The sequence below is a fragment of the Anomaloglossus baeobatrachus genome, chromosome 1 (genome assembly GCF_048569485.1).
Source record: "Anomaloglossus baeobatrachus isolate aAnoBae1 chromosome 1, aAnoBae1.hap1, whole genome shotgun sequence".
NCBI classification, from domain to species: Eukaryota; Metazoa; Chordata; class Amphibia; order Anura; family Aromobatidae; genus Anomaloglossus; species Anomaloglossus baeobatrachus.
This window is the reverse complement of record NC_134353.1, coordinates 586,960,539-586,968,149: the sequence shown is the minus strand read 5'-3', so window position 1 is coordinate 586,968,149 and position 7,611 is coordinate 586,960,539.

Sequence of the window (7,611 nt, the reverse complement as noted above, 5' to 3'; positions counted from 1 at the left end):
AATATGTGCATCCTGCAGTGATAAGCAAGAAAAGGGGATTTTGCAACCTCATGAAATTCCACAGAGGCCATAGTCAAAAATTGGAACAGACGTATTTACATGGCAAAAAGAAATATACCTGATTACAGTGGACTACTTGTCTAACTTCTTGGAGGTTTATTTGTTACAGGACACAAGAGTGAGAACAGTGATTAAAAAACTCAAGGCCCATTTTGCCAGGTATGGCATTCCAGATATCGTGTTCTCTGACAATGCGCCTCAGTTTACATCAGAAGAGTTCCAAATTGTCAGCAAGAGATGGGAATTTGAACATCAGACAACTTCTCCAAAATATCCTCAGAGTAATGGAAAAGCAGAGTCGGCAGCCAAAAGACTCATGCAAAAAGCAAAACAGGAAGATACTGATGTATATCTGTCTATACTGGATCATAGAAACACACCCACCCATGGCATAGGCATCAGTCCGGCACAGAGGCTCATGAGTAGGCGTACAAAGATACTCTTACCAACCACTAGTCATCTGTTAAAGCCAAAGTTGGTGGAAAACATCAAAGCTCAACTAAAGAAAAACCAAGATAGGCAAGCTTTCTATTACAATAAATCTGAAAAGGATCTGCCAGATCTAAAGAGGAATGACAAAATACATCTGCAGCCAAGCAGCAAATATGACAAACATTGGCAAAAGGCAAAGGTTGTCCGGAAACTAAGATCTCGGTCCTACGAAATTGTAAGACAGGACGGAAGAAGCCTAAGGAAAAATCGAGGATATCTGAGGAAAATGCAAGATGATTCATGGGCTTTTGAACAGTATCTTGATACCTAAGACATCAAGGCAGCAAGTACAAGCCAAGTACCAATAATGACTGCTGACTATCAAGGTGACGGTTCTAGCCAGAGATAGGCAATATCATAAGGCATATTTCCAGAATCAGAAGAATTACCAGAGGTGGACAGTGACTCTTCTTATGTTACTAAGGCAGGCAGAATGATCAGAAAGCCTGTGCACCTCAAGGATTATATCTAACTGTGTATATTGTAATTATCTTTTACTTGGTTAGGTTAAATGTTGTGTTTATTATGTTTAATTGTTCTTCCAGTTAAAAAACAAAGGATGTAGCAATATGTTATATGCTGTATGGCCTCTAGGGGCCTCTAGGGGTCTGACTACTTGTATTTGTGCACCACAAGCAAGTGGAAACTCGCTGGTACTGCAGACAGTGTGCAGGCATGCCGCCCCCGCGTTAGCAGCCTGCTGCTGCTGCTCGGATCTGGATCTGCTGTGGCTCGAGGGGTCTTTAGACCCGGGAGTCGGGGTTGCGTGGCCACTCGGACTAAAGGGGGTTATTTACAGGGGATTGTATGGACAGTTCGTGACGCCACCCGTGGTGTGTGGTAAGATGGAGTACCACCGCTGCAATGGGGAGTACCCGGTGGCGATGGTGTGGGCAGCCAGATGTTTAACCCCTCCACGGGTAGAGGGATGTCCCGGGACTCAGAGTAGGTGATGGGTGAGGTGCCGTTGGGATGTTCAGGGATCACTTAAGTACTCACTCAGTCCAATAATGCTGACACCAACAACCGTGGTAAACTGAAGTTCTTGATATTGCTGCAGCAGGGAGGGAGCACGCCTGGATCCCGTGCCCGTTGGTGTTGCTTGTTAGCCTGTGGCCTTTTCCGTGGCACCTTACTTCTAGTTGCTCCCTTTAGCATAGAACTATTGGGTCCCGCTCACCAGTGTGGCTAACTGCATGAGCTTGTTCTCAGGGTTCGCGCTTGGGATTTTCTAGACTATGTATTGGGAAAGTCCTATCCCCCTCGTTGCGCTAGTACCCCAATTTTGGAGGGGGTGGAGAATGGATCTTGAAGGCTCCGTCCTCGTCGGGTAAATTGTCAGGACGGCTGAAGCTCCTTCCTGACCTAGGATCCACGTACCCCGTCGTGCCCTGGCCCCTGCCCAGTGATGGCACAAGGCTGCCGACTGTCCTCCTCAACAGTCCGTACCCCTTGTCACGATCCCCTGCGACCGGGGTCCAGCTCCTACCAGGCCCAGACCAACGTCTGCCACCTAGTAGCCTCAAGGAGCCCAGCTCCTGACCTCTCCTCTTGAGAGTCACTCCACAACCCCAACACTACACTGTTTTGCTCCTAACACTCCTGACCTCCCCTTAACCAACCCCCCAAGTGGGCGACCCTATTCCCTTCAGGTCAGCCACTGGTGTGTTTGGTGGGTATGGTGCAGAGTGTTCCTAGGATTTTGATTAGCTTGTTCTTAGCAGCACCAAAGTTCAGGGACCCGTAACCAAGGAGGATATTGTACAGAAGGGCAGATTGCACAATACCCTGTGACAACCTGATAGGCCAGGATGTCACACAGGCAGCAGAGAGAGATGTAATGACTGACAACAGCACTTGTTAGCCTAGATTCACATGAACGTATAGCATCCCATGCAAGACACTAATGACCCTCGGCTCTCGCTGTGTTGCCAGAGTGAGCCGAGTGTCATGAGACTGTGATGCGATCCTGCAGCTGTGGAGGAGAAGGAGGTATTAATATCCCCATCTCCTCCATTGTCAGCCTGTCCGTATATCACACTGCACTAGGATATCATATCTGTGCAGTCCGATGTTTCACTCACGTCCATAGACTTGTTATGGGTGCGGATGAAACAGATCTCACAGACAATCGCAGCATGGTGCAACTTTTCTCGCATCCAGAATGTGGATGAGAAAAAAGTTGACCAACTGCTCTCCCTCATTGACTAACGTTGGTCCGAGTGCAATGCAAGTTTTTCTCACATTGCACTTGTCTGATTCATTAAGACACACCTTAGTTTAACATGTCCTTCTGGTCAAAATATTTTCAATCTTTTCAAGGGTCACCATCATTTTTGTCCAGGCCATTTTCATTAGTTTGTCATTTTAAAATTTTCTGTTGAATCAAAATTCAAAAGCAAAGTGTGATTTTTGTTAGATGATATTCACTAAATTTAAAATGACTTTTCTGAGTTTCCAGTTATTTCACTGACCATTGTGGATTTTTATTACTTCACGAGAAGGGTACCAACAATTTTGTACAGGCGTCTATCTATTATCTATCTATCTATCTATCAAATCAAATCAAATAGGCTTTATTGGCAGGACCAAATACAAATTAGTTTTGCCAAAGCAAGTGTACAATAGGGATTGGGAGTGTGGGGATGATGGGTAGATACCATAGTAAGGATGGATGGGGCACATCCAGGGTGGGGACTGTAGGTAGGATGGATGGGGCACATTCAGGGTGGGGACTATATAAAGGATGGATGGGGCACATCTAGGGTGGCGACGTTGGGGGCTATGGAAGTCCATGGCATATGATGGGGCATATCCAGGGTGGGGACTGCAGTAAGGGTGGAAGGGGCACATCCATGGTGGGGCCACATCTGAGATGGGGGCTATGGAAGTCCATGGCTTATCATAGTTCTCTTTCTCGAAGTTTATGACATTCGTTCATATACCGCGCTGCTATCTCCACTGCGCTCTCTTCTTCCCCTAGCAGGATATATGTTTTCTCTTCCTCCTTCATGGAGCTGAAATCGCGGAAAAGATCGGAGAGTCTCCTGAAGAGAGTGTCCCTCACTGCTGAGTACTTGGTGCAGTGTAGCAGGAAGTGGGTTTCATCCTCCAGGGCCTCCAGATCACAGTGTTAGCACAGTCTGTCCTCCCTGGGCTTGTAGCTCTGCTTGTGTCGGCCAGATTCGATGGCTAGACTGTGGACACTGAGTCTATATCGGCTATGGGTTCTGCAGTCTCTGGGATTTTCCAGATATGGTCCCAGTCTGTAGTCTCTCTGCAGTCTCTGGTACGTGGTCAGTTTCGGTGAGGTGTTGATGTCGGTCCTATATGTATATCTATTATCTATCTATCTATCCCTCTATCTATCTCTCTATCTATCTAGCTATCTATCCATCTATCTATCCATTATCTATTATATATCTATCTATCCTTCTATCTATCTATCTATCTATCCCTCTATCTATCTGTGATGCCCTGGACTAGCCAGGTAGTCACAAACATAACATCACACACACACCCTCCCCTGGATAGTCAACACCAGTCAAACAAAATCCTTGTTGCCTCCTCCAGGGTCTGATGTCTACACCAGGTGGGGCGGAGCCAGGCGGTTGGCCCCACCCACCGAGGAGTTCACAGGCCTGGAGGCGGGAAAAGCAGTTAGTTAAGTTTGGAGTTCAGTTAGTGAAGTGAAGGAGTTCAGTTTGGAGTGGATAAGTGGAGTGGAGAAACTGTTAGTGTCTGGGTAGGAGCCCAGGCACTGTCAGCAAGGTTGGCAGACGTTGGTGGCTGTCTGCAGGAGGTGGTGCAAGTCAGCGGAACCGTAGGACCGGGGACGGGCGGTGGCCCGCCGGTACCGAGCCGGGGAGCAGATCTGCACCAAGAACAAAGGCAGGGCCATCAGACCCCGACCAGGCTGGGAGCCGCCAACAACGGTCAAATCCGATAGTGATCGGAACCCCAGGGGTTCCCTAACACCCAAGACCCGACAGAAGGCAACCGTCCACACAGTGAGGATAAAAAGCCACCACCATAGGCTAGAGATCCAAGGGCCAGCGCCTGCGGGCAGAACGGGCTCCTTTGTTTCATACACGCTGGGGAGCGGACTACCGTTGGGCAACCATCGGAGTCAATACATTCACAACAGTGCAGGGAAAGACAGCCACCATCAACCTGTCCGGGGAGAGCAAAGACACTGCAGCCGGCTGCGGGACCCGTCCAGCCAGCCGTTTGGTTTACCAGAGACTCTGTGAATCTGTGCCTGAGAGAGTACAACAGTGCCATCCGGCACCGCGCCGCGCTGCCTCCGCAACCCTGCACCCCAGCTACCCTGCCTCCCCGTACCACCATTGGGCCCCGGGATCACCAACCCCTACCCACGGAGGGGAAACCAATATCCTAGCTGCTCCCTGCCATCGCTCCCGGGATCCCCGTCACCAGCAGCGGTGGTGCCCATTATCACTACGACCCGTGGGTGGCGTCACGAACTATCTCCCCAAACAAACCACCCCCTTTTCACTCGTGGGCAAGGAGCGCTGCTCAAGTCCCCGGGTCCGGCCCACCGCTCGAGCCACTGAGCAGCAGCAGCCCCGGACCCGAGCGTGGCGAGCGCGGCCCCTCCGCCCGCGACATATCTATCTATCCATTATCTATTATATCTATCTTTTATCTATCTATCCATCCCTCTATCTATCCATCTATCTATCCCTCTATCTATCTATCCCTCTATCTATCTATCCATTATCTATCTATCTATCCCTATATCTATCCCTCTATCTATCTATCTATCTATCTACCCATCTATCTATCTATCTATCTATCTATCTATCCATTATCTATTATCTATCTATCCATGTATCTATCTATTATCTATCTATCTATCTATCCATTATCTATCTATCTATCAAATCAAATCAAATAAGCTTTATTGGCAGGACCAAATACAAATTAGTTTTGCCAAAGCAAGTGTACATTAGCGACTGGGACTGTGGGGATGGTGGGTGGGGACTGTAGGAAGGATTGATGGGGCACATCCAGGGTGGGGACACATCTAGGGTGGGAGCTATGAAAGTCCATGGCTTATTATGGTGTGGCATATCTAGGGTGGGGACTGTAGGAACGATGGATGGGGCATATCCAGGGTGGGGACTGTGGGGGCACATCTCGGGTGTGAGCTATGGAAGTCCATGGCTTATGGTGGGGCATATCCAGGGTGGGGACTGTAGAAAGGATGGATGGGGCACATCCAGGGTGGGGTCTGGGGGGCCACTTCTGGGATGGGGGGGCTATGGATGTCCATGGCTTATTATAGTTTTCTTTCTCGAAGTCTATGACGTTCGCTCACATACCACGCTGCTATCTCCACTGTGCTCTCTCTTCTTCCCCCAGCAGGATATATCTATCTATCTAAAAGTAAAAAAAATTATCTGCAATTACCCAAACTATGCATTATCACACCGCACTTTACACTATATTATGTCTCCATTATTGTTAGTGGTGCTCAAATTACTGAGCAAATAGCAGTATCATATTGTGATGAATTACTTTAGTGCCCCATAGCACTTTAATATTCTCAGCAGTGCCACATACTGTAACATTCATCCCCAAAGTAATGCACATTATAGCTGTATGCTATTTCCTTTTCTTTCATAGTTTGTCATTATATTAGACAGGCAACAGAGCTTCTTCTCAAATATGAGATAAGTCACTGGTCCATCAGCTCTGGGGCAAATGTCTTCTAAGAAAGCCAACTTACCATGTAATTGTCTCAAAAGCTGCACAAGACAAATTGAGATTCCTATCATTTGCATTAGTAGCAGGAAAGCTATTGTGGCGCCAATATCCCCTATAGAACAATTTATAAAATGAAGAGCATTATTTAGAATAGCTGTGTTCTGTGTTCATCATGGGTTCTCTAATTCACTGGAAGATCATCATACACCATTTGTTGGTCGTTCAGTGAAATAAACCTGTTATATTCATTTATTATGTGACTGGAGGTAGTAAATGCAGCTAATATGCGTCCTCCAGACTAGCGCTATCTAAATAGACCTCGTGATATACAAAACCACGACTATACCACAGATATATCCAATAATATGGTCCTTAGCATTACTAATGGTATAGTGACAACTAAGTAAAAATACACATTCTTACTTTATGTACAGTATAAAATAGGCATGCAATAGATAAATACATGAATTACAGTATATATATAAAAAAAATTACGATACAATTTAAAAGACATAAGATTTTAGATCAACTCTATACGTAGACATACAAAAATAGATAAAAGCAAGCTTTGTGCTATAAATTATAATAAATATATATATATATATATATATATATATTAACCATTAACAAATAATACATTTATTATATTTATTATCACTTTTGTTACAGGTACCCAACGTGCCAAATTCATGTATTTTATATTCAATACAGTTGATATAAAAAGTCTACACCCCCTTATTAAAATGCCATGTTTTTGTGCATGCAAACAATTATATCAAGAAGAATGATTTCAGAACTTTTTCCATCTTTAATGTCACCTATAATCTATACAATTCAATTGAAACATAAATTTAAATCATTTTGAGTGGATAAAGCAAAATAAGGAACTAAAATAATGTGGCTCCATAAATATGCACACCCTTAAACTTATACTTTGTTGAATTTATGACAACATTCTGTTTTGAGTAGGAGTCTGTCAGCATGGTACATTTAGAATTGGCAATCTTTGCCCACTGTTCCTTGCATTAACCCCTTCACAACCAATGACGTACTATTATGTCATTAGTCGTGTCCCCACGTTACCGCACGCTTTGGCCGTGAGCCCGCAGTAATCCCCGCACATGTCTGCTGATCTGATCAGCAGACATGTGCAGCTAACACCAATCCACCCATGCCTCTTAGATCGTGCTGTCAAAAACTCATTTTAAAGTGGCACGTACTGTTCCCCCTGCCATCTCCAGCCTTGTGACAAAATTACAGGGAGCTAAAGTGTTAAGATGACAGCGTGGGGTCAGATCATGACCCCTTATGCTGTCATGAGTCACT